At 29.8% G+C, this 25,655-nt stretch overlaps 1 protein-coding gene across 1 annotated transcript in view; it reads left to right on the top strand.

Annotated features, from left to right (window-relative positions):
* Positions 1-9,183: 9,183 nt before the first annotated feature.
* LOC108556652 (octopamine receptor beta-2R) overlaps positions 9,184-25,655 on the top strand; it is a 45,266-nt gene continuing 28,794 nt past the window's right edge. Inside the window, exons 1-2 of the mRNA XM_017912848.1 lie at positions 9,184-9,221; positions 24,370-24,440. The gene's annotated coding sequence lies outside the window, so the exon portion shown is untranslated. The remainder of the gene's footprint in view (positions 9,222-24,369; positions 24,441-25,655) is intronic.

Below are 25,655 nucleotides of genomic sequence, written 5' to 3'. Positions count from 1 at the left end.
TTATTCAAATTGCGAGGCGACACGTGCTAATAATAATTGTATACTCGTCTCTCTCTCAACAGCCTTTGGCTGCCTCTTCCATCTGTATGCATCCATATAAATTGTCGCAACCCACATAGATAGAAATGATGAATGTAGGTAGATAAGCAAATAAGAAGTACTAGAAAATAAAAATTCTTGGCGTAACTGTGGATTTTCTGCGAATTGACGCTCACGATGATGAAATTTTACGATTCGAATACAATTGATGGATTCTATGGAAATTTTATTGAGTGGTGTGCACGAAATTGGCTTAATTGCATTAATCACATTCAATTGATTCGGAATTATTGCAACTATTTACGTGTGATCGAATTTAATTGAATCAATTGATTTTGTGAGCGCTAATTTTATCTATTCGGAAGTAATGAAGCGATCAACTTGTTTTCATCCCGTTTCGTACTAGTGAAGATTCCAAATCAAGTCAAAATAAATAATGTACTGTAGATTTTTTTTGGCAGATAAAAATAGGGAGAGAATGGGACTTATCATTGGGACCGCAGAGAGCATCAATTCAGCAGATATCAGATTGGGCCATCAGGGGTGGCGTACGAGATTGATGGCATGGAAAAGGGGATTTTCCTTTCGGCGCTTTTCGAGGAAAATGATTCGAATTGATTTTTGCGCAAGAAGAGAGGATCCAAAAAGTGCATTTCGTTTTGTATATATATATGTGATTTAGTATCGAGGTCTCTGCTGCAAATCGAAAACTTTTCCGACTAATTCGATCCAATCCGGAAACGGAAAAGAGATTGCAACTGCTGCCGTCGTTTCTGCTGCTGCTGCAATGTGAAAGGGTGGAACGCTATCTCGGAACGCCAATGGCTCGGAAATATCGGACATAAATTCCGAACGGTTTCAGGCCGCGGAGGAGGAAACTTTTCCCGATCTGGAGTACCTGAAAAAAAAATATATAAATGGAAAAATTGCATTAGTCGATTGAAATTTATTAACTCGCTTCGAAAGTAATCCTCAGAACTTAGGAACGTATACCGATTGAAAGTGACTCTTTGATGCTTTCATCGCATTACTTTTGTTGATTTTTGTTTTATTCCAAAAGAACATTAGATTAATTCGATCGCTGTTAATATTAATTGAATGTAATTATTGATATATTTACTATTAGGACGAATATAGGTTGATAGTTTTGGAAACTTATGACAGCAAACTAAAATAGTAACTGTATTTTTAGCTATACGAACTTAAATAATATACCATTGAAATTTCAGTTCGGTTTCAAATAAGCAGGAAAAGAACTATGCATGCTATAAATGAAAGATAATGTACTGTAGATTTTTTTTGGCAGATAAAAATAGGGATAGAGATTCACAAATTCCAAGATTTAAAAAAATCATAATATCTAATTTTGTTTTGTAAATCCTGAAATAATTTCAAAATTTCAACTTACTCATTTAACTTTATTTAATTAAATATTTTCACCATTATCAGCAGTAGCAATTACCAATGGTGAGCTGTGCATACTGAGCAGTCGGACAATAAATTCAATGTAATTTATGCGCCAACTCGACGTCAGATCCCGCGCTCGATGGTAGTTTACTTAGGTTTAGGTTAGATCCGGGTCAAACCCTGAGCAGGAGTGCTATAAATTCCTGCAAATTTATTACCATAATATTAGGTAGTGAGACTTGATTAGGATACGTACAATCTATTCTAATTCTCTATCTTACAATACATACACACTATAATATGATATTCATATTTCAGGAGTCTTGTAGTCTTGTCCTGACAGTTCATTTGAATTGCAACTGAAATTGTACTGTACTTAAAATCACTAATATTGATATACACTATGCACAAAATAAATACTGTTATTATTAACTACACTTTAATTAACTCTTTGAGGGGCGGTGGGACACGAATTTACCACCTATTGAACATGCCTAGTAGGACATTATTATAATTTTCTAGAAAATGTCCAGGAAAGAGGAATTATCCTTTAATTTTGTTGTTATGTCAAAGGATGAATCTTATTAGGCTTACCATTCGATGTTAATTCAGTTGAAATAAGTGTCTGATTCAGTTGTTTAAAATTTATTGGGTTTAGAAATTTATTTAATTCAGTGAATTTCAATTGACAGATGCATTTGTATTATGCCTTCAACTTAAAGAAATGTCACTAATATTGACTTAAATAAAACTATTTCTTGAATATCTATGTAGAAAATAGTTACTAATATTGACAAAACTACGTATATCTTCGTAGAAAGTAGTTACTGTAATAGTTATTGATAGTGGTAATGTGTTATGACAGTGAATTTTAATTGACAGATGCTATTGTACTTTAGTACCAACTTAAATTAATGTCACTAGTATTGACATAAATTAAATTATTTCTCGTATATCGACGTAGAAAGTAGTTACAATAATTATTTGTTTTTAATAGTTATTGCTGTTTAAAATTTGTTATGACATTGAATTTGAATATAAAGATGCAATTGTATTGTAGTACCAAATTAAATAAGTGTTACTAGCATTGACATAAATGAAACTATTTGTTGAGTATCTATCTTAATAGTTATTGCTGATTTTAGTGTTATTATGATAGTTAATTTAAATTGACAGACGCAATTATACTGCGCTACCAACTTAAATAAATGTCAGTATCATTGACATAAAAGAAACTACTTCTCGTATATCTACGTAGGAAGTAGTTACTAATTAGATGGACCCTTTAGTGGAAGCAACGAAAACTTTTATACCGGTAAAAAGTAATTTGCGAACGTCTCGCGCAAAATACCAATAACATTTTAATTGCGCCTGGGCTTTAATCAAGAGAACGCGCCGCGACTTTTAATTAGCGCCACTCTTTTATTTCCTTCCTTTCGCTCTACTTACTTTCCCTTTGGCCGCGTAATTGCGGAACGGAGGAAAAGCAGACGCGCGATCAATTAAAAAAAATATTGCACATCATATATCGTTAGCATTATTTGATTGGAAACGAACTTTTAATTGCTAATTAAAAGTCCACTATGACAATCGTTTTCTATGATCACGCTATTTACATGTTACTGTAATATAAATGAAAATGAATATTCTACAATAGGTACAAAAAATAACTCAAGAATTGGCAATCTAAAGAAAAATAAAATTATGGAAGTTTTTCAAGATTTTTCACGCGAAAGTCTCTTTAAATAAGACAATTTTAAATATATGTTTCATGATGAAAAACATAGTTTAAATTTGATGATTTAGTAAAAATCTAATAATTGGCTATTTTCTTTACAATTTTGATAATTATTTAGAAAAAATATGTCAACTTGATTATAAAACAAGGCATTTTATTATTTTCCACCAGACATTTCAGTAAGTTTAATATTAATTTAAATATTAAGTACATGAGTAATAATTTATTATGTCTAACATTTATTCTTATTCTTATTGTATTATATTTGTATTATCTTATTTTGTCAGTCATATGGAATAATTTGCTTATTTATTGTACTATTAATAGTATACTTTATCACTATGCATAGACTTATTATCACTAAGTAAAAACTTGTTAACGTACACGTTTCCACTATAAACATATTAGTGATAAATAATGCATATAATACAAATTCTTTGTAGTTGCTTTATCGTACATACAACATAGTTTTAGTTGTTCTACATATTAATCTTTAAATAAGTGTAGTACATCCAACACTAAATGTTATGATTTTTTCACAATTTGCTAGTTTGCTTATTTTATTCTTACGGTGTTTGAAGCAAGACATGACTGGTTCAACAAATTTAAAATGAAGCAGTTTTACATAATATTAAATTAATACAATAATATAAAATTTTGTATATTAATGAATAAATATTTTAACATACCATTTTTGATGATTTCATTTTACATCCCTCTATTTTGGAACATTCAACATTTGCACACATTTTCAAGAACTAAACTGTGTCCATTTTTTTCTCGGAAAATTTTTCGATTTTAACCGGGAATTCGAGAAATACAAATCTTAAAAAAATCGAGAATAACCAAATTACGAGAGATAAATATTTCTCAGAGTGTATCAACAATCATATTAGAAAATGAATAGCAAAATTAAGCACACGAATACAATTGTTGTCAATTGCTAAAATTAATTTCTTTATTAGTTGAAAAAATACAGTTGTCCAGTATTTGTATATTAGAAGATTATACAAGTAATTCTTACAGGTCTACTTCTTACATTACAATTAATTTGATATCGGTCCCATTTGATTTTAATAACATGTATTATATTATCGGCCTTTCTGGAGCCACCTGCCTGTTAAAAAAGTCTAGGGAGCCGCACGTATCATTATTGAGAGCCACATTTGTCCACCACTGATACAATATATCTAATACAATGCTTCTCAAAGATATATTTTGTAGAAAACAATCGATAGACAACAATTAATATAATACTTATTACAGTTTCTTACTCATCACAATAACATTTCGAAATAAATATTTAAATTTTTTCCATGTTTATTTTTTTGTTTCATATTATTTATCTTATCCGTATAGACCTGATATTATATTTCATATTACGAAATGCAAAATTCTCTGTGAAAGAAGTTCATTTCGTATTTGACATGTCTATTTATTTTGGTATTGATGGAATGTCACAACATGCATCTTTTTCGGCTTCATGATTCTATCAATACGAATCAAAGCCTTATTGATTTTGTTTTTTTGTTATACTTATGCTTATATAATATTAGACATAAATTATAATCAAAACTACCAACCACTTTTGTCCGATATCATTGAAACTAAAATGATAGCTGCAATTGAATAAAGACTTAAAAACCTTGCTTTACGTCATTGGCTGCTTTATTAAATTGTTCGAAAACCGAAATCATTTTCTAAATAAATCATTAAACATTATTTTATTTTATATTCATATTTAATCGTATATAAAAGTAATGAAAGACATCAACCATCAAATTTTATAACATATATAAAATATAGACAAAAATGAAACATAATTGCAACATTACGAAGAAGAGTTGAAAAAGTAAATGGAAATTATAGAAGCCGTGAAAGAAAGATATATGTAAAGAAACTCATGCATTTTTATATTAAATGTTTGTACGGATACCAAATTATACGTACCCAGGGGCATTCGAAAAACAAAGTCAATGTATTTTATATTGGATTGTCCGGAAAGTTCGTGTTGAATTTTCACGAAAATTAAAATCAAAATTTTTCTATATAGATATATGATTATGTATGCATCATTTTTGATCTATAAACCTTTCTTAAACATTACATCCTCCCAGAATTGATAAGGTTTTTCGTCAAAAAAACTTCTTCAGGTGTTTTTTTATATCGACTACAAATTAATTGTTTTCGCAATTAATAGAATTTTGCAATGATACAAATTTGTGTAAATCGAAAAGTGCATTATCTGCTAAATACCTGCTGGAATTTTGCAATAATTCAATTGATCAGTTATTTACTTATTTTAGTTTTGATGGAATACCATCATATATTTATTGATTTTATTTCTTATTATATTATCTATAGGACATTAAACATTAATGACAATCAGAAGTACCAAGTTCTATGGTCAGATGTTGTGGTATTTCTGGGAATTTTGTGTTTATTTTTCATTCATTCTGTTTCTTTTTATATTTATGCGTTATCCATATGACATTAGACATAAACGACAAACAGCAGTACCAACTACTATATGTCACTGAAACTAAATTGATCGCTTCAATTGGATTTAGTTTCCATTCCTACATTACGTTATTAGTGTGTGGTATCCTTTATAGTGTGATTGCAGCGGGAATTTCGCAATAATTCAATTGATCAGCTGTCAATCATCTGCCTGGAGCAGCGTCATGCGTGCGTCAATGTGCATCCATAGAGGATATTATTGCTCGCGTATTTACGTAATGTTCGCCCGGCGCTGTAGTAGTTTTATTAACGCTCCTTTAAGCGTGTTAATTAAACCGGATGAAGTTGCCATTGTGCGGCTCTCCGGAATTTTCAATATATATATATCAGGTTATGGCATCCTGTGTTCTTGTATATTTTCCCGTTTGCTTTACGATGGAAGTGGTATTTTCGGCTTTACGATTCCGCGACATTAATTCCGTCTCATTAGAAGTCGCGTTTTTGGCAAGCGAATCGGCCATAAAAAAATACATGAACATCAAACATATTTCTTTATGTCCTCATTATTTACTCTTTCTTATTTTTGTGTGTGTATTTTTTTTTGTATTTGTGTCGAGGGTTAAAACGAAAAACAAGTTTTTATTACGCCAATTAAAATTAACGGGCGGTACTGTTCCTAAATCCTCTAGGGATTTCAACGAAAGACGTGTTGGGTATACGTATGTACATACAATACAACATAGGAGAACGACAATCGGGATGTGGTAATCGAATTCCTTTTGGCATTCACGCCGTGAATGGCGGGCAATCAGCATCAATATTTACCTTTTGTACTTCGTTTCTACTTCCTCGCGATTCGTATTCTGCAAACGTTTTTTTCCGATGGAGGAACAGGATGAATTTTTCGACAAGCCGAGGGCGGGTTTTACTTCGTCTTTTATTTGCACCGTACGCCGTCTTGCCAAGAGATGAGAGAATAGGGAGGAAAAGCAATGAAAAAGAAGAAAGAGTTTTCCGCTCCTTCGGGGGCCGAAAATTTACGGTCTTCACTTTGACGGCGACGTTTATTGCGATCACGATTACCTGCGATTCGAACAATGACCAAAAAAAGCCAAAATAAAATAAACGGCAAAAGGGGAATTGATAATGCACATAAGAAACTATTGTTGCCAATCGACAAAATAAATTTCACACTAAACTGAAAGCATATTGATACAATTTGTACAAATATTTACTATTTTTGTTATTTATCTACAAATTAGTATTTTTTTTCTATATTACAAGGTTTTACAAGTAATTTTGACAGGTTCATCGAATTAGCATAGGTTTTATTTTTAATTATATAAGAGAGGGTTGCCTAAATTGGACCACTTAAATATGTTTAAATATTAAAAATAAGGAATCACAGCAACTTGTTTCCCAGGATGGAAAGTGCACTGTATCATGTTTTCTTAGTCAGTTTCTTAAATAAATTATAAAAGCATGTACTTTTTTTGCATAGAGACAACAGCTTCCTTCATTTTTTTACTTTAACATATTTGGGATGGATATGAATTTATAAAGGAACTACTTCTTATTTCCAATAACTTCTACATTTTTCTAGGACAGGTCCAATGTAGGCAACTTATTATCATTACTTAATGTAAAAAAAACTTTAAGACATTTTCTATAACTTCAGATTGTTCTGATTTTATCGGTCCAATTTATGTAACAGTTTATCTTTGTTCATTGTAGAAAGATTTTATCACTTTATGTTTACAATTTATATTATTCTTTTATAGTTTCATAGGTAACAGCTTATATTTGTTTATTGTAGAAAGATTTTAGCACAAGATTTTTTAACTTCAGGTTGTTCTGATATAGATAGGAATAAGTTGTGTTTGTAAATAATTTTACTAATACTAGTTTTAAACCAAAAACTTTCAGTCTTCCAGTATAATATTCAGTTTTTAAGTAACGAAAGAAAATTTCTTCTAGGCAACCTATGTTACTTCGTACAGGGTGCCAGTTAGTAGTCCAATCTTGGCTTTGTTATACGATCATGTGTATGTTGAACGATTTGTTTGCAGTACGAAACTATTCGTTAACTCACTAATCAGATATTTTAATTATTGACATGTGTACTAACTACTGATAATTTCACTAAAACTGAATTCTAGGCAGCATTTGTAGCTTATGATTTTCAAAGAATCATTTAAAATATGACAAAATATTCGGTCAATGACTTTTCTGCTAACTTAATTGTAAATAAATATTGTAATCTCACTTATAAATATACGTGAAAATATAATTTGCACCAACTTCAATAATGCTAATCAATATGCTAACCTCATTATATAATGCACTTAACCAGGTTGTACCATTTATTTCAAATGCGTTGCACACATTTTTTATTGCTCGAAATATGCTTGCATCTGCTGCAACTTAAATAATTTATGCCACTATATTTTATTCCTTATGGTTACTTCGCTAAGGGGATGTATTTTCCGAGTTATACACTATTCGCGTTAGTTCGCGCGTAAAATGTATACAACATTATTTATAATGCATAAAATATGTATGAAAATGAACTATATACTGAAACTTATTTATCAACTTGTATATCATAATGTTAACTAATAGCGAGTTCATTTAACATTTATGTTTGTACTTAAAGTTTGAAACAATATCTATTATATAAATTACATTACTTTCTGAAATAGATACGTTTATATTGAAATTTAAATAATAACTAAAATTTATTAAATGTATATAGATATTAATAAACTAATGGACTTATTGATAGCAGTCCTTTTGCCCTTTTGAAACACAATGGAACCTCGGATGTCAAACATAATTTGCAGTTGGTCTGTTCATCCTTGTTTGATATCATAATATCGAGAATTTGAAAGTATTTTTTTGTGGAATTTTGCTTAACGATTTCCGGATATTTACTCGTATAGTGAAACATATTCAAAAATATACATAATATGTGTACACAAGTTTTAAGTGTAGAGTGTATATTGTGCGTGTATTTGACGTGGTTGTTTTACTGCGCGCTTTTGTCTTGTCAGCTTTTGTTACTGCGCGCTTTCTTCTGCGCGCTCTTGTCCTGCTTGTTGTTGTCGCCCTTATAATAGTATATGGAATTAAAGAAAACTTATATGTTTAAAACATGGAAATATTATTTACAACAATCATATTTAAAAAAAATAGATTTGTTCGGGACACGAATTATACATTACCAGCGGCGTTATAGCAAAACTCTTTTACTGTATATTATTTATTTGTAATGTAAATATTAAAATAGCAAAAGCTATATTGGCAAGGTCTTTAAACGCAATGTTATCTTGAGAATACGCCAAGCGATCCGCAAAGTACTTATTTTTTCTTACAAAACAAATTTGTTACATTTTGTGGAAAATTTTATATGTTGGCAACGGTACAAGAAATGCTCAACCAATTGCATATGCAATGTTCACTATATTTTTTGTTATTTCCATTATATAACTGTTTTATTGAGTTATTTGTTCTAAATTTTACTACTTTTTTATTTTCAGCTTCCGAATGTACCAAGGTTAACAATATTGAAACATTGGTAAGATTTTGTCGTATTAGGAAAACCCAAATATAATCCACAAACTATATAACCAAACATTCAGTAAAGTGAAATTCAGTTTTTTTCTAACGGTTATTATTTAATTTTATCGCTGATTTAGTTTGTTATTTCGGAAGTATAGCGAAGTATTTGCATAGTAAATAAACTACATTTTAATTAAGAATAATAATAATTGAATCCTCATTAATAGTCATATGTACAGCAATACCTCGCATAGTCTGGGTTATCAATTCGGCCAATACCCAGGACTGTTTGAAACTGGACTATTCGAGGACATTATTACCGCATAAAAATAACTACATCAAAAAAGTTCGGGTATTTTTAAGATTTATATTTACAAATATTTATGTAATTTTACACCTTAATTTGACTATTATGTGTTTTTCTGGAATTCTCTGGATAATTTCTATTTTAAATTTTCTATTTTCCGAAAAAAAAACCTATAAACTCTAACCTAAATCATATATATATTTACTTATTTTTTTTCCTCAAATTAACTATTTTCTCGGGAAACAAAAACACTACGACTTATTGGTTGTTTGAAATTCAAAATCGCGAGAATATTTATGTAATTTTATACTTTAATTTAAATTTTTGTGGATTCTTTTCAAGTTAATTTTAAATTTCCCATTTTCCGGAAACAAATATCACCGGACACAAATATATGTGGTTATACTAAATCAGAATTCAAAATCGCGTTGGTATTTTGTAATTTTATACATTAATTTAACTAGTTCGGGAATTTCGGGAAATTAATTTTCCGGAAACGAAAGTAGTCCGGCTTACAGGTCGTAACACTAAATCGATATTCAAGACCGCATGGATACTTACGTAATTTCACTCCTTATTTTGTCCCTACATGTAATATTTTGTAATTTCTCGGGAAATTAATTTTAAATTTCTTGTTTTCCGACATACAAGAGATGATTTTAGAATTAAATGTATTATGTGTTTTATTTTATTAATTATTCTCTTTTAATTTCAATGTTAAAATGTTATTGTAAGGTTAAATTTATACTTATCTTGAAAATACGCTAAATAATCCGAAGACTGGATATTCTTTCTTGTAAATTGATATTTGATCTGCTAAATTTAGCGGAAAATCTGCCAAATTGGCAACGCTGCAAGTACAAAAACCCTTATTCAGTATGTGACCAAACCGTTCGCAGTAATTCAAATTCCATGAGCGTAAAGGCCCTGCGAAATTGCAGCTTAAAATAATTGCTATTATTTTTCATGGTTCGCGCGACGCGATGTTTCAGAATTGCAAATTGTCCCTCGAGAGAGAAACGAGGGATAAAAATAATCCCCTTTTGTCGTTTAATTGACAGCCATCGTCGTGTTTAATTGCGGAACAAGGGGCGCCTTCGTTTCTTTTCTATTCCCTTTTTTTCCTTTTTTTTAAATACATTCACTGCCGAGTCTGCGGAATTATTCGTTAGTTGTTTTTTTTTGTAGGAAGGAAAAAGTGTGTATTTATTCCATTTAATTTTATACTTTTTTTTGATTATTTCTTTATACAATTTGTAGAATGTGATGGAATGATCGATTTCATTTGCTGGGCGCGCCGATTTAACGAGTCTCGTTAATTTCGGTCCATAAACGTAGCCGCATTTATTATGTGTCGGGTATTATCGACACGCGAAAATAAATCCAGTACAGTCACACCTCGATTAACGAATGGATAATGCATTCCACGAAACTTCTTCTTCAAAAGAAACTTTGTTTTGGGAGGTAAAAATACTATGACCAGAATGTAAAGAAAACAAAATGTTTTCTAACAAAGAAAAGTTTTATTAAATCAACAAAACAACTTACAAAGAAAGTAAAATCATATTATATTAGGTCATGAAATGTCCCAAGTACCAACTTTAATACCAGATATCTTATATTTTGCTTTAACTCTTTGAAGGGCCGGAAATTACTAAATTTCTAGACAACTGAATTAAATAGCTTCGTCAACTGAATCAACATTGGATGGTATAGTCTATCGAGCGTCCTTTGACATAACAACCAAATTAAAGGATAATTTTCACTTTCCTGCCGCCTCAAAGAGTTAACTAGAACCAAATAAATGAAATGATGAGGGAGTTATAGATTAAACAGAGATTGGTGAATCCAAATGAAGCCAAAATTATTGCAGGAAAATACTCAAACTACAGGAGCTGGACTATGGAACTCTATCGTCCATTGTATTCATCAGATCTTGCACTAACTGACTATAATTGTTTCTAAGCATTGGACCACTTCTTGCAAGGATGTATTTCTCGATTTTAACAATTGATCTTCAGGTTTCTTTGGAGCCGGCATTAACAAATTAACGTCAAGATGGCATTAAGGCAATTATGGGCTCCGAGGAGAGCAGAAAGTATTGAGTTCTTCCTCTCAACAAAAGGAAGTGGCACCCAGAACTTTCCCACGCCAGGGGACTCACTCCCAGCCGGAAGTAGAAGATTTTGTTAATTTACTTTAGTGCACGATATCACCCATCGTGTTAGACGTTAATCAATCCAAGTGATGTTTTTAACTGGTTAAAATTAATTATGCAATAATTATTATTAAAATCGTTAAAGAAAAGTTTTTTGATTAATATTAGTCAATTAATTTTAAACTTAATTCTCCATTATAGTTAGCACAGTGAAGTATTCTTGGTAAATTTCTTAGATGTTTGGGTCTTACTTGTTTCACAAACAAAAAATACTATAAATGGAACATTTTATTCCATATTAGTATTTTCATTCATTTTTGAATTTCTTAATAATAATATTTTTCGCCTCTATTTCTTTTGACTTTATCTTGTTTATGATGTTAAAATTATTTGGATTATATCTAAAATTAAAAAAACAGTTCATATAATAAACCAAACTTCAAAGTTCAAAATAATATAATAAAATATGAGTTTAAAGCTGATTGTTTGTACTTTTTTTTATTTAACAATTTCCTATACGTTGTTATTGCATTTAACATTGATTGCTTAACAATAACACGTCTTCCCAAATCAAGATCGTTTTCACTAAACAAAAACATTTTCAATATCATTTAACACGTTGACTATGAGATAACTAGTAGTTTGCGTTATTGCCTAGGACGCCAACAACGAGTTATCTCGTACTTTGTTTACTTGCTATATTTTTGCAACTACTATGAAATTCGTAGTATATCAGTCTAAATGTGAATACATAGCCTTAGGGAGGAAAACAAAAAATCAAAGTTGGTTTATATGAACAGAAAATATAATCATACAAAGTGTATGATCAAAAAGCAAACGAATATTTGTATTGTTTGTGATAATTTTTAAAACATTATTTAGCGCAAAGGGCTGATTTCTCTTGACACAATTTTGAAAAGTACCGTGACAGACGTTGACGTTAAGGGATTTCTGTAAATTTTCTTTTCCTTCATTTTTTTTTCTCATTTTAGTTTTAATTAATCTGCTTTCAATAAATTTCTAACATCATCTTCATCAACATTTTCGAAATCCATTGATTGAGAAATCTGGCTAACTTAATTTCTAATTCGTTGTTATACTTCTGATCATAGAAATTACTGACTTCGTTATACCGAAGCTTCGTTATCTTAGATAATGTTAAACGAGATACGATTATATATAAAGTAATTGTACAATAGTTGATGGTATGAAATTAGTAACAAATTGATTATGTTTTTTTGAGTTTATTGAACGCTTTTGAAATGTGCGCACAAAAGGGAATTGGAAAGGGTATATGGATATTAAATGAACGTTTGGGTTTGTCGATGTTGGATTGTATGTGTGCAGGTAATGGTGAATGCGTCGAGGCCAATGCGGAATTTCAATTGACATACCTGTGCAAGGGTGGAGGACCGGCCCCGAGGAATTACGCAACGTATTCATCCACTTTGGTTCGGGCAACTGCGGGTGGAATTAGTTATTGCTAAATAGTTGGGGCCTCGGACTCAAACAGAAATTATTTTGAACGAGTGGATTTATATGCATTACTTATTCATACGTTACACACAGATAAAATCCAACTGAAAATATATTATTTTTAATTTATTGATGTTGTTGCTCTTATTGAATCTTGATGTTTTGTTGCGGTCGAACGTTATGTGTGTATCTGGTAATCGGGTAGTTGATTAATTGCATGGTCTGCAGATGATTAATGCTTGCAATCACTCACCGGGTTGTCCGAGTAATGCGGGGAACCCCCTCGTGCCGTGTCAGTAAGACAGCGTGATTAGAGGATCGTTGTAATGATGATGATGATGTCGACGATCGCAACATGACCAGATGCGGAATCACTGTTTCAATAACGGCGCAAATCTATTGATAGTTAGTTATTGGAAGTCGGAATTCACGCTTCACCTATTCTATCTCCCTCTCTTATTTAACTATACAAATATATATTACATTTGCACATAGTGCTATTCGATTAATCCAAGTTTGAAAATTTGAATTATTCAAAATAAAAGTGAATACTAAAAATAGTACAGATTTATTTTTATCGAGAAATAATAGATTTTTCACTCTTTTTGCGGTATTTACTTTTTTTATTGATTTAGTTCCTCGATAAAACCGGGATTTTAGCACTGATTGTACTGAAGTGTAAAACACAGATTAAAACCTAATTGTAACTATATAATGTATTATTTTGATTGTTATAAAGCAAGTGTTAGCGTTTAACTTTAGTATCATATTTTTATTGAAGTATTAAGTTAAATGAAACGTTACCTTTCTATTTTACTGTCATTTTTTTGTACTTAACTCTTTGAGGGGTTAAATTCCTAAATTTCTAGATCGAATAAATTTCTAGACAACTGAATCAGACAGCTATGTCTGAATTAAACTTATCAAATAAAAGGATAATTCTTCTTTCCTGGACATTTTCTAAAAAAAATATAATAATTCCCCATTAGGCATGGGCCAGTGCGTGTCCAACCGCCCCTCAAAGAGTGATGTTAATAGTCTAAATGTCTCAAAATCATATTATTATAACTTCAAGTGTTATAATTCTGTAATATTTGCAAGTAGTCATAAAATAAACGTATTTGCTTTGTATCATATCCATTTTTCTTGTTTGAGGTTATGTCAAATTTTTAGATAACAGTTGTAAAGGGTTAACTATTTAATTTTGTTATGATATATGAAGAGATCAAATCAATTTGTAATTGACAGTTGCGAAATATAGATCAATCTTTCTCAACCTGTGGATAGCGACACAAAATTGGGACAGGATACATTTTTAATGGGTCTAGAAATGACAGATGTCATCTTGCGTCAATGTATCAATTCTATGCTATAAACAATTGGGTCGCAGTACAACTACAAATAAATATGTTAACTCGCTTGCCAAAATGGTTGAGATTCGCTGATGTAATCTATCTAATACATATATAATTATAATATTGTCATTAAATAAATGTTATCATTATTTTCATTTTTATTTGACAGTATTGTATTTTGAACTATTCAATTCTTTCTTGATATCTCTACAACGGTAACCGGACAAAAAAAATACAATAACAAAAGATATATTATTTTCATAAAAATGTTTCGTCAAAATAAATGTCAATTTTGTAAACTATGAATAATGATTTTCGGTTGGGAATTATTGTAATCAACTATTACATCTAAATAAAGAGGTTATTTGGAGTGAATTTTGGTCAATATTGGACATTTTTTTTGCGAAGATAAAAAGGACTGCAATATTCGTAACCGGTGAATGTATTGTGTGTTATTGAACATTTTCCTTCAGCCTCAGTTAACACACATGGCATCATAAAGATGACTATACACGGCGTACATAACAAAAGATAAAACACATTTTGAAAGACATATTTCTTGGTCGATTTAGTTCAAAATTTATATCACCACATTCATGGCCTCCTCGTTTTCTCTGATTTAACAGTTTCAAATATTTGTTCATCTCGTATAAAAAAACTCAACAAAATGGAAAGAAAAATATGATGATTATTAGAAAATTTCTTATATAAAAGCTTTTCTTTATATTACTGTGACCGTTTTCACTGAGTAAAAATATTAGGTCAATATTGATTGACTATATATTTTATACATAATTGAAAATATTGAGTATATTTTATATAAAAGTATATTTTTATATTTTCTCTTGTAAAAAATATTTAACATCAAAATGGTAACGCTTTTTTCATGAGAAGCTTTGTATCTTGATTAATATTAAGTTGAAAGGAAATGTAACTAACCTGTACTTATTGTAAACTAGTCATACTAGTGTATTTCACCTTTAGTATATCTATTTGTTGTATTTCTTTACACATTTATAGGATTAAAATAATATAATTCATTTTTTATAAAACATAACTAAGACGATATGTGGTTGTATAGTAACTATACTGATAATCGCTTTCTGTTTTTTCTTTTAATTTGTCATATCCAATTTAGACAACTATTTATGGTCCAGAATTAGGTACCTTTGATAATTAGTAAATAATTTTCACATGACCGTAATTTGTCATTATAGTCCGGATTTATGTTTTCCCTTGTGATTGTATGTATTTTTTTTGTATGGTTTTAAAGTCCTCGTTTACCCAGATTATGTCATATTACTAAAGTAATTATAATAAATTGTTGTTAAATAAGTGCCATTTACACTATTTGCTTTAGGTCATTGCTATAGTAAACTAATTTACTACTCACAAATTGCAACCATAAGTCAATTGTGCAATGTTACAAAATTTTTATACTGCTTAAGGCACTTGGGCACCGTTCAAATTTCAGCATCTTTATTATTTTAACTTAAAAACGAAACTTCAAAAATGTGATAAATGTGATGGTTGTAAGGGAATTACTTATAATCGCCTTCAATAATTTTCCTGCATTTAGGCAACTAATTGTTGTCCAAAGTTAGGCAATTTTGACACATTTTTAAAAATATTTCAACTAATCTTTATTTTGAAATATATTATGTACAGTCAAGTTTTTTATGCTATGTGTGGGATATTACCGAAATAGCTTAACCGCACTATGCGAGTTATTGCTGTACATCAATGATTGTATTGATGAATGAAACACATTCCACGTAAAAAATGATGGTATTCAACGCGATTGAATCTAAAGTCCAATATTTATTATTCCGATGTTCGTTATTTTAACCCAGATCAATTCCCGAAGATAACATACAATAGTAATGCGCGTTCGTCTCTATCTGTGTATTGTATCAAATGGTGGATGCGCCGGGTATAAAAGTAAATAAATTGCATTCGCTTGTTCTGAATACAAAAGCTCACGAACTACAAATCGAATGAAAACAACAATCTTCTCGAATCGAAGCTGAATTTCAATAAAAAAAGCATAGAACTTTTGCGGACGGCGAGTGGAAAATTATCGATGGAAGAGCGGCAAACGCAATTACCGACATGAAAACGAAAACCGAACGTGCATTCCAATTACACGCGCTTTCGGTTTTGCGGTTCGTTAGGAGGGGCAAAATGTTCCGTAAATCCTTTTGTATCGTATTTAATAACGTTTTTATCCGCGAAGGCCGCAAGATTGGAGCGTCGTTTAACCGGATTTTTTGTAACGCAATTATTTTTTTTACTACTGCCAATAAAGTGAAACGATTCAACTAATGTTATGAATGCGGAATTATGATGAAGAGTTTTGTAGTTTTATGGAATGCGTTAGGGAATGTAATATGCTAGACCGTCCGCTGTTTTCGTGTCAATATTGTTTTTTTTTGTAAGGCGACTTAATGAAATCGGCGCCGACGAAGAAGAAGCAATAAATCATTTTTGTTTATGTCATATTTACATCGTCCGTTATGGAATAATGAAAGAAATTCCCATCATAACTACTATATTTGGTTTAATTTCTGCATTCATTATCATCCAATAACGAACGACGTTTCGCTCTTGCACGAGGTTAGGCAGATTAATTTAATGCATTCCATTACGCATCTGTGGCCCCGACCAAACCAGACGTGCACTTAATGGTGCAACCACACCACATGTCGACATGCGAAGTAACTTGAATGTATAGTGTTCAAAATGTACCTACAACTAGCAATATATTTCCATTTACTGTAGTAACTACTGGAACTAAATATAGTGATATAAATGATTTAACTTAAAACATGAGTAAGTGCAGCCTCTTTTTGAAATGAAAATTATACTCCCTCCAAAAATATGGTATACATTTGAAAGAAAATTTTAGATTATCTAGAGTTTCGAACGCAACTGGCAATACTATTTATATTGGTATTGTTTACATTGATAGCGAAATAATCTAACAAATTTGACAGTCGTTGCTTTTGAGTTTAGTTGGAATTTGAATACCAAAAATTAGTTTTTCTAAGAAAAATAAAATAGTCACTGCTGTAAGTACAAAATGGAAAACTTTAACCCAAATAAAGTGAATTTACAAAGAAGAGATAATTCGAAGTAATTCATTAGTCAACAACGTCGTGGTATATTGCAACAGCTATTATAGTATATGAAGAACAGACAAAAATTAGAACACGGTTCTACTGATTGTTGGAATATTCAATTTAAGTCACAACCATTTAAACTTTTTAGATTTCGATTTTTTTTTAACTATATTGAATCACTACGACATGAAGCTTCGACAAGCATAATTGATGAATTGATTGAATGTGTTCAAGGTGCTTTTAATAAATTAGAAAGAAATAATCTTGATAACGTTTTTATAACATTACAGACGTGTATGGAATCAATTATGGAAATTTCTATAAATTTTCTAATATAAATAAGATAAAGTTGTGAAGGCCGATTTACTGATTCAATATGGCTAAATCTCACTTTAACGAAATTTTGAATATACGAAAATTATTTGTATTTAGTTATACTAAAAAATTTAAATGTTTAACATATTTCCGGACAGAGTATTTATTTGCAAGTAATCATTGCACAAAATGATCAAATTCTTAAATTACTTAATTATGAATCAACATCAACAGTTCCATTTCTGTAAATGTGCAATGGATCTATTTTTTTGTGAAAATTTGTAGAAAAGTTCTGTTTTTGTATAAAGCCTAATCACAATATACATATTGAGTTATGACTTAAATGTTTTTCAGGGATAAAAAAAAAGTAGAGAAAATATTTAGAGGGATAGTTCAAAATTGAATTGCGCCTGTGTCCTCTCAAGTGCGAAAAACTCGCCACTGATTGCGATAATTTCAATTAATATTATGTATAAGTTTATGTCAATAATTATTATTTCAAAAGTTAATAATAAATAATTAATTGTATGAAAATTCAATTACAAATTATAAAGCAATATATTGATTTTATAACATATGAGTAGATATTAATAATTTTGTTTATACTGTAATAATTATTATTAATTTCATTCACAAATTAATAGACAATCTTGATAAAATAACTAAATAAGTACAGAAAGACCTATGGCCAATTTGAAATATCAGCTCTGTGCAGATTACGAACTGGGCACGACAGATTTTTGGTGTATTCTCTGCACTATGACTGTGGGATGATATCCACTACAAATGATATATTTTTTGAATGCCCAAATAATAGTATGCATACTGTTGAGTGAATTTATATAAAACAAAAATGTAAATCTCCCAACTTCAATAGATGTATTGCTAGGAATGGAAGAAGGCAATGTTATTTGTGTTTCATATTTAACATTTAATTAAATTTAGTATTGACTGGCTACATGCACCCCCATTGTGTGATTTATTGTTGCAATAAATATTACTATTATATTAATAAAAAATAATATTTGACCTATTAATATGTAAAAATAAAATAAACATAATATACAAAATAAATAATAAGGAGAACCAATAATTATAGTGTTAATAACTAAATATAATGTATGAATTTTTAAGTTCATTTTCTATAAATTAATTGTCATTATTTTGCTAATTATTAATTTATAAAATTTAGAGATTTTTTATATAACAGTCTAAAATCCGGATTTATTATTTATTTAAGTTTGAAACTTCCTAAAAAAAAAAATAAATTTTAATTGAGAAAAATTAAAATAAATTCTTAGAAAATAAAACATAAAATTTCTAGATCAATTTGTATAGAAGAAATTAAGTCTCTTTACATATATTTTATATGGTTTTGAAGTCTTTGTTTAGTCCGATTTTAAACAGTTCGGAACATTTGTTTAGAATTACAATTACTAAAGTTCTATAGTCATAAAATTCGTTTCAAAACCCAAATTGTTCGATACCGAAACCCTTTAAAACTTAATGTAAATTTTCATAATTCCTTTTTAAAGTTCATAAATGATTGCTTATTTTAATGCTTACATTAGTAATTGATACATAAAATAGTTTATTAAACAACTTACATACAATTCTAAGCAATAAAAACATTTATTGCAACAGTCATAAAATAAACATAACAAAAATTGAATAACTATATTCTTTGAAACAGTCAATTTTTTTTTTAAATTATGGATAATTTGTTCGAGAACCGATATTTTGTTCTGTTAGCGTATTGTTCTAGTACCGAATTTACACTGTAATAGCATCTAAACCATTGTATTACAGAGGTGGTATAAATACATCTTTATATATACATTATCACGATTCAATGTCTATTTTTAAGTTGAAAATCAACATTTATCTAATAATTGGCTTTGTAGTGTGAAATTAAACGCATTTATCTCAAATATCGAGCGTCTTAACGAGTCCAAGATAAGTTAGGTCTCTGCGAACCGGAGCAAATTACACCAAATGTAGGTAAAAATGTCTATTTCTACAAATAAAATGATTAAAAAGTGATCCAATAGAGGTCTCTCAAATGCGAGGCTGTAAATTTGTAACAATAACATTTAATCGATTAGTGAATTAATGGCATTGAGGGCGCGCGTTTGATGCACCGCCAATTCTCAAATGCATTTCATTATGCGAACTCAAATGCGGCAGCCACGTCTTTGTCTTTCGGGCAACATCAACAAGTTTCTCTTCATGTTTTACCCATTCACTTGACTTTCTTCTCCATCGCAGCACGTTCCCTATCTCCCTTTGTCTATGCCAACGCATTATATAACATTATCACGGCTTGAACTTTGCTGAAAAGCCTCAGCGCAAAACAAATGCCAAACACAATTAAAGGGGAGTGCCGGGCTTCAGCGAGGACGGTGATAACAGCACCTTTCCTCCACCATCAGCAACCGCAGCCATCTCACCACCACCCGGTGCGAATGCAAGAAGGATAAAAGGGCAATTCTGCTGCGAAAAGAAAACAATTTAGATCCCTTCATCGAGATACATTTTAATGATGCCGGAGGCAAAACTTTTAACGTTATCAACGCTTCTGAAAATTTACCTTTCTCGACGATTCTGTGCGAAAGAGGGAATAAGTGTGGATATCAGAAGAAGACAAAAGGATAGTTGATTAATCTTTAGCTATCGCGTATGAAATCTTATATCTTAAACGAAATCTCGACCTTTTGCTGATAATCCAAAATAACGCTCGACACACTCATAATCCAAAACAGTCGATGATGACTACAATTTTGACTTCGCGTGACCTACATTGTGCTGATGTTATGAAAATAACACATGATATAAACGTGCGGCAATTAGTTCTAATCCTACTTTAGCGCAATACGTTTCAAATTGGGGAAAAACAACATTAGGAATCTCAACTTTTCTATAAACCGGTTTGTGATAAATTGAGATAATATATATTTACAACTTAATTTAAAACTTTTCAATATATTTAGACAAAAGTAAAAGCAATGCTATATCATTGAATATCACATAAAAAAAATAAATTTATCTCAGTTTTGTATTAAAAAAATGCCAGAAAGAGAAAAAATTCTCTCCTTTTTAATGTATGGACTAATAAATTTATTTTATTTTATCTTCTGTTTGTACCCTTTAATACTAAATATTCATTTCTTCCAGTTCTTGAATATATTTATGTATCGATTTTCAACACATTTTTCATCATCGCAGTTATTTTCAGCGGTACCCAAAGTTTTTCGCCCTTAATATTTTTTTTCCGCGGAGCCCCATGTCAAACTCAGGTCAAATTATGTCAATAATAGTTTTTCTTCAATTTTTGCGACGGAGCATAGTTTAGGAATCCCTTTAATATGGAATAATTTGTATATAATTTCGACAAAATTTATCTAGATAACTTAATGATATTAGATTTTGCAGCTAGAAATACGTCTTTATCCAAACGTTATGTAGATTTTGTAAATAAATGAGAAGTGTTACTAATACCATTTGTCTTCTCTCTTGAATTCCTGTCTAGCATAAAATAATTTCAGTTTGAAAATTGTTCAATTCACGTAACAACATATTGAATATTTCAAATATATTTTATGGTTAGACTCAAAATCCGTCTTTATAAGTTGAAAAACATTGATTTTCCAATAACTGTGTTGCGAATTTTGGTTTTGTAGTGTGAAATAAAATTCATTTATCTTTAATATCGAGCGTCTTAACGAGTCCAAGACATATTAAGTCAGGGTAAAATTACCCCAAATGTGGTAAAAAATAATATTTTTTGCGGACGTTTAAAATTTGTTATTTGCAATAACCTACTTATGCTAACAAGAATTTTCTCCTTTAATTAAGATAAAAACATTGCAGAGAAATCGACAGGACTTTGAAAACAGGACTATCTTAGGTGCCTGGGACCCACGATGTATTTTAGCGTATACGAGAATTTGTGGGGCCCACAAAAAAATATTAGAATTGAAGAAAACATATGTTGATGTCCCCTTGTCAATCTAAATGCATCCATGCCCGAAGACTGTTGGCAAAAATTAATAAAATTTGGGGTAATAGGTGTTCACAGACCCCTGTTTCAAATAATTTTTAATTCTTCAGTGTTATACATTTAGCCTTTATGAAATATCTCACATTATCGACTCATCAATTTCAGCGTCTTTGACTGTTGTGTTAAGAAATCAACATCAAATATCACTTTAGTAACCTCAATCTTCATTTTTGTAGTCTATGTCAAAATTTACCCTAAACTAATAGCTGAAATTGTCAAAAAATAGCTTGACATTGACAAAAGTCCCTTAAAACATACATCTATTTGTGAAAACCAAAATTTCTCAACCCATTATATACATTTCTTTAAAAAAAACTGTAATCAACATGAATGTGAATGGGTTAGGTCATCGATAGAATTCTATTTATGACTATAAATAGTTACGTTTTGTGTTTCGGAAGGGAATGCGGGCATATTTATAAATAAAAAATAACGTATAAAGCTTTTCGTGTCGACGCTGAAATGGTAAAACGAAATATTTGCTCCATCACAAAATATATTTATTGCGCTGATAATTTTCACTTCACGCTCGGCCTCCGAAAAATAATCAACGCGAAATCCACAAACGAACGTAAAACAATTCCATTTGCAGATAATTTGCAAATAAAAATTTTGGATTGAACAATATTATGGATTAAAGTCGTACACAATCGAATCGGTTTATTGTTGAAATTAGTTTCAATTGAATATAAGTGTTTTTTTTTAAATTTATGTTTATTAGTTTTCGTGCATTTAATTTGCCATTGAAATAATGTTTGATAATTTACGGTATTAATAATGAATAAATGATTTTAATTTGATTTCTAGTATAATTTGGTTTTGACTGATCACATTATTTGGGTCAATTAAACACTCAAATTAGTGTAGACAAATGAATTATTATTTAATATTAATTATGTTTACGAACAGTGAAACGTAAACTATTCGTTTTTAATGATGTATGCACAAAATTACTTAAAATAAATAATTATTTTTTATACAATTAGAATTTATATGTAATTAAATGGGAATTATAATAGCAATATTTGAAAAAAAAATGGTGTAATAAAAATCAGTTCAAGTTCAATGATTGAAACCTCATCATGTGAGGTATTGAATTATATTTACTTGAAACCGCACTATGCGCGGTATTTCTGAATAGTGAATTATGATTGGTTTAAATCGCACTATTCGAGGTTTTTCTGAATAGTGTATCATAGTTTATAGGAACCGCACTATGCGATGCATTACTGTATAGTGAATCAGGATTGATTGAATTCGCAATATCCGAGGTATTACATACTGTATCAAAATAGCTTGAAACCTCACTACGAGATGTATTGCTGTATAGTCAATTAGGATTGATTAAACTGTTATATGCAAAGTATTTCTGTATACTGAAGCAGAATAAATTAAAACCGCACTATGCAAGGTATTACTGTATAGAGAATCAGAATAGATTGAAACCATACTATACAAAGAATTGATGTAAAGTGAATCGGTATAGTGAAATATTAGATTGAAACCGCTCTATGTGAAGTATTGCGATATATTGAATTATAATTCATTCAAACCGCATTATGCGTGTTATTGCTGTATACTGAATCAGAATAGCTTGAAACGCACTACAATATATATTGTTGTATAGTAAATCAGGTTTTATTTAAACCTCACTATGTAAGGTATTGCTATATAGTGAAATATTAGATTGAAATCGCTCTATGCGAAGTATTGCTGTATACTGAATTAGAATAGCTTGAAACCGCACTATGCAAAGAATTGATGTAAAGTGAATCGGTATAGTTAAATATTAGATTGAAACTGCTTTATGCGAAGTATTGCTGTATACTGAATTAGAATTCATTGGAACCGTATTATGCAAGATATTGATGTATACTGAATCAGAATAGCTTGAAATCGCACTATGAGATGTATTGCTGTATAGTCAAATGGGATTGATTTAAACCGCACTATGTAAGGTATTGCTTGTACAGTGAAACAGAATAGATTTAAACCGCACTGTGCAAAGAATTGGTGTAAAGTGAATCGGAATAGATTGAAAATGCTCTATGTGAAGTATTGCTGTATTTGAATTCATTAAAACCGCATTGTGCGAATAGCTATATAGTGAAATATAATTCATTGAATCCGCACTATGGCAGGTTTTGCTGTATTAGTTAAAACTACATTATGCGAGTTATTACTGTATAGTAAATCAGGACTGATTGAAACCGCACTATGTTAATGTTTTTGTGTTCATGTAGATGAAATTTTTGTTTTATTAAGTTTTTAATTTTATATTGATTTTTACTTTATATTATTTTTTTTGTATTTGTGGTGAATAAATAATTGTTAAATGTTTCTCATGATGTTTTTTTCTGTTTTATTAAAGCTTACACTCCTAATGCAGTTACGCTCTCAAATTCGCTGTCATTCGTTTCCATAACTACCAACATCTTACTGGTAAGTAAATCGCATTTTTTTGCTACTTTGTTGGTACACCTGTCACAAATATTTATAGCATTTAACAATTATAGCAATATTTGTTTATCACGATGATTACGCACCCACATAATAATAGCAAAATTCTTAAATGAAATCATTAAAGAACAAACCTTTTTGTTTTTAATTAATGTAAACTCATATTCCGATTTTTTTTCTTTGATGAATAATATATATAATAGCAATGTGACTATCAAATTAGTTATTATTAAAGTTTTTAATCTTATATATAAAACTGGATATTTCATTATTTTATTCAAATTTAATTAATTATTAGTATTATCAAATTTCCATACATTTTTTTTGAAAGCAATGTTTTACACATATGGAACATTATATTTTACAGGTAACTTGAAGTCCCTTAAAGCATACCGCCTTTCAAAGCCCACTTTGTGTTTGATTTATGTTTTCTAGCGTACCCAAGGGTCCACTTTGGGAAACAGGAAACCTATTAAAATAGCAACACAAATATTAACTATTATTATTATGTACATATGACAAACTAAATCTTAAAGCAAACAATAAATACAAACAGACATTATTAATTTAATCTTCAACAAATATAAACAACTAACTAGTTAGTATACAATTTCATATTTTTGTAATAACGGAACCACAAACTTCTTGTACTTCATAAACCGAAATCATCATGTAATCAACCTACAAAATTCTGTTCGTAAACAGATCATAAAAAAAATATATTATATAAGAGAGACAATCAAATTAATCATTTAAAAAAAGTTTAACCCTGATTGTTTAATTTTGGATGTTGTTGTTTTCAATTATTTTTTCATTTGATATTTACAAAGAAGTTTAATAATTATTTATTGCTGTATATAAAACTACTTATTGTTAACATTTGTTGTATTTAACCATAATATACTATTATACAAATAAAAATAAACATTTATAAATAAAAAACATATATAACAAAAAAAAACTACTAACAGTTTATCTATATTTTACGTGAATTATTTTAACATTTTTGGAATTTATGTAATACATTTAAAGTAATATTTAATGAACGTAAGCATTTTCTAAAAGCAAAACCTAGTTCTTTTTATTTTGTATCATTTGTTCGGAAACTAATACTTCTGAGAATCAACATTTAGCTGTGTTTTATTTTCTGTGTATTATTTTTAATATTATTATATAAATACAAGTATTTATTTAGCA

This window comes from Nicrophorus vespilloides, unplaced genomic scaffold, assembly GCF_001412225.1.
Source record: "Nicrophorus vespilloides isolate i.1.1-1 unplaced genomic scaffold, Nicve_v1.0, whole genome shotgun sequence".
Classification (NCBI taxonomy): Eukaryota; Metazoa; Arthropoda; class Insecta; order Coleoptera; family Silphidae; genus Nicrophorus; species Nicrophorus vespilloides.
Note: the sequence above shows the minus strand (reverse complement) of the source record. Positions and strands in the feature narration are given on the sequence as shown.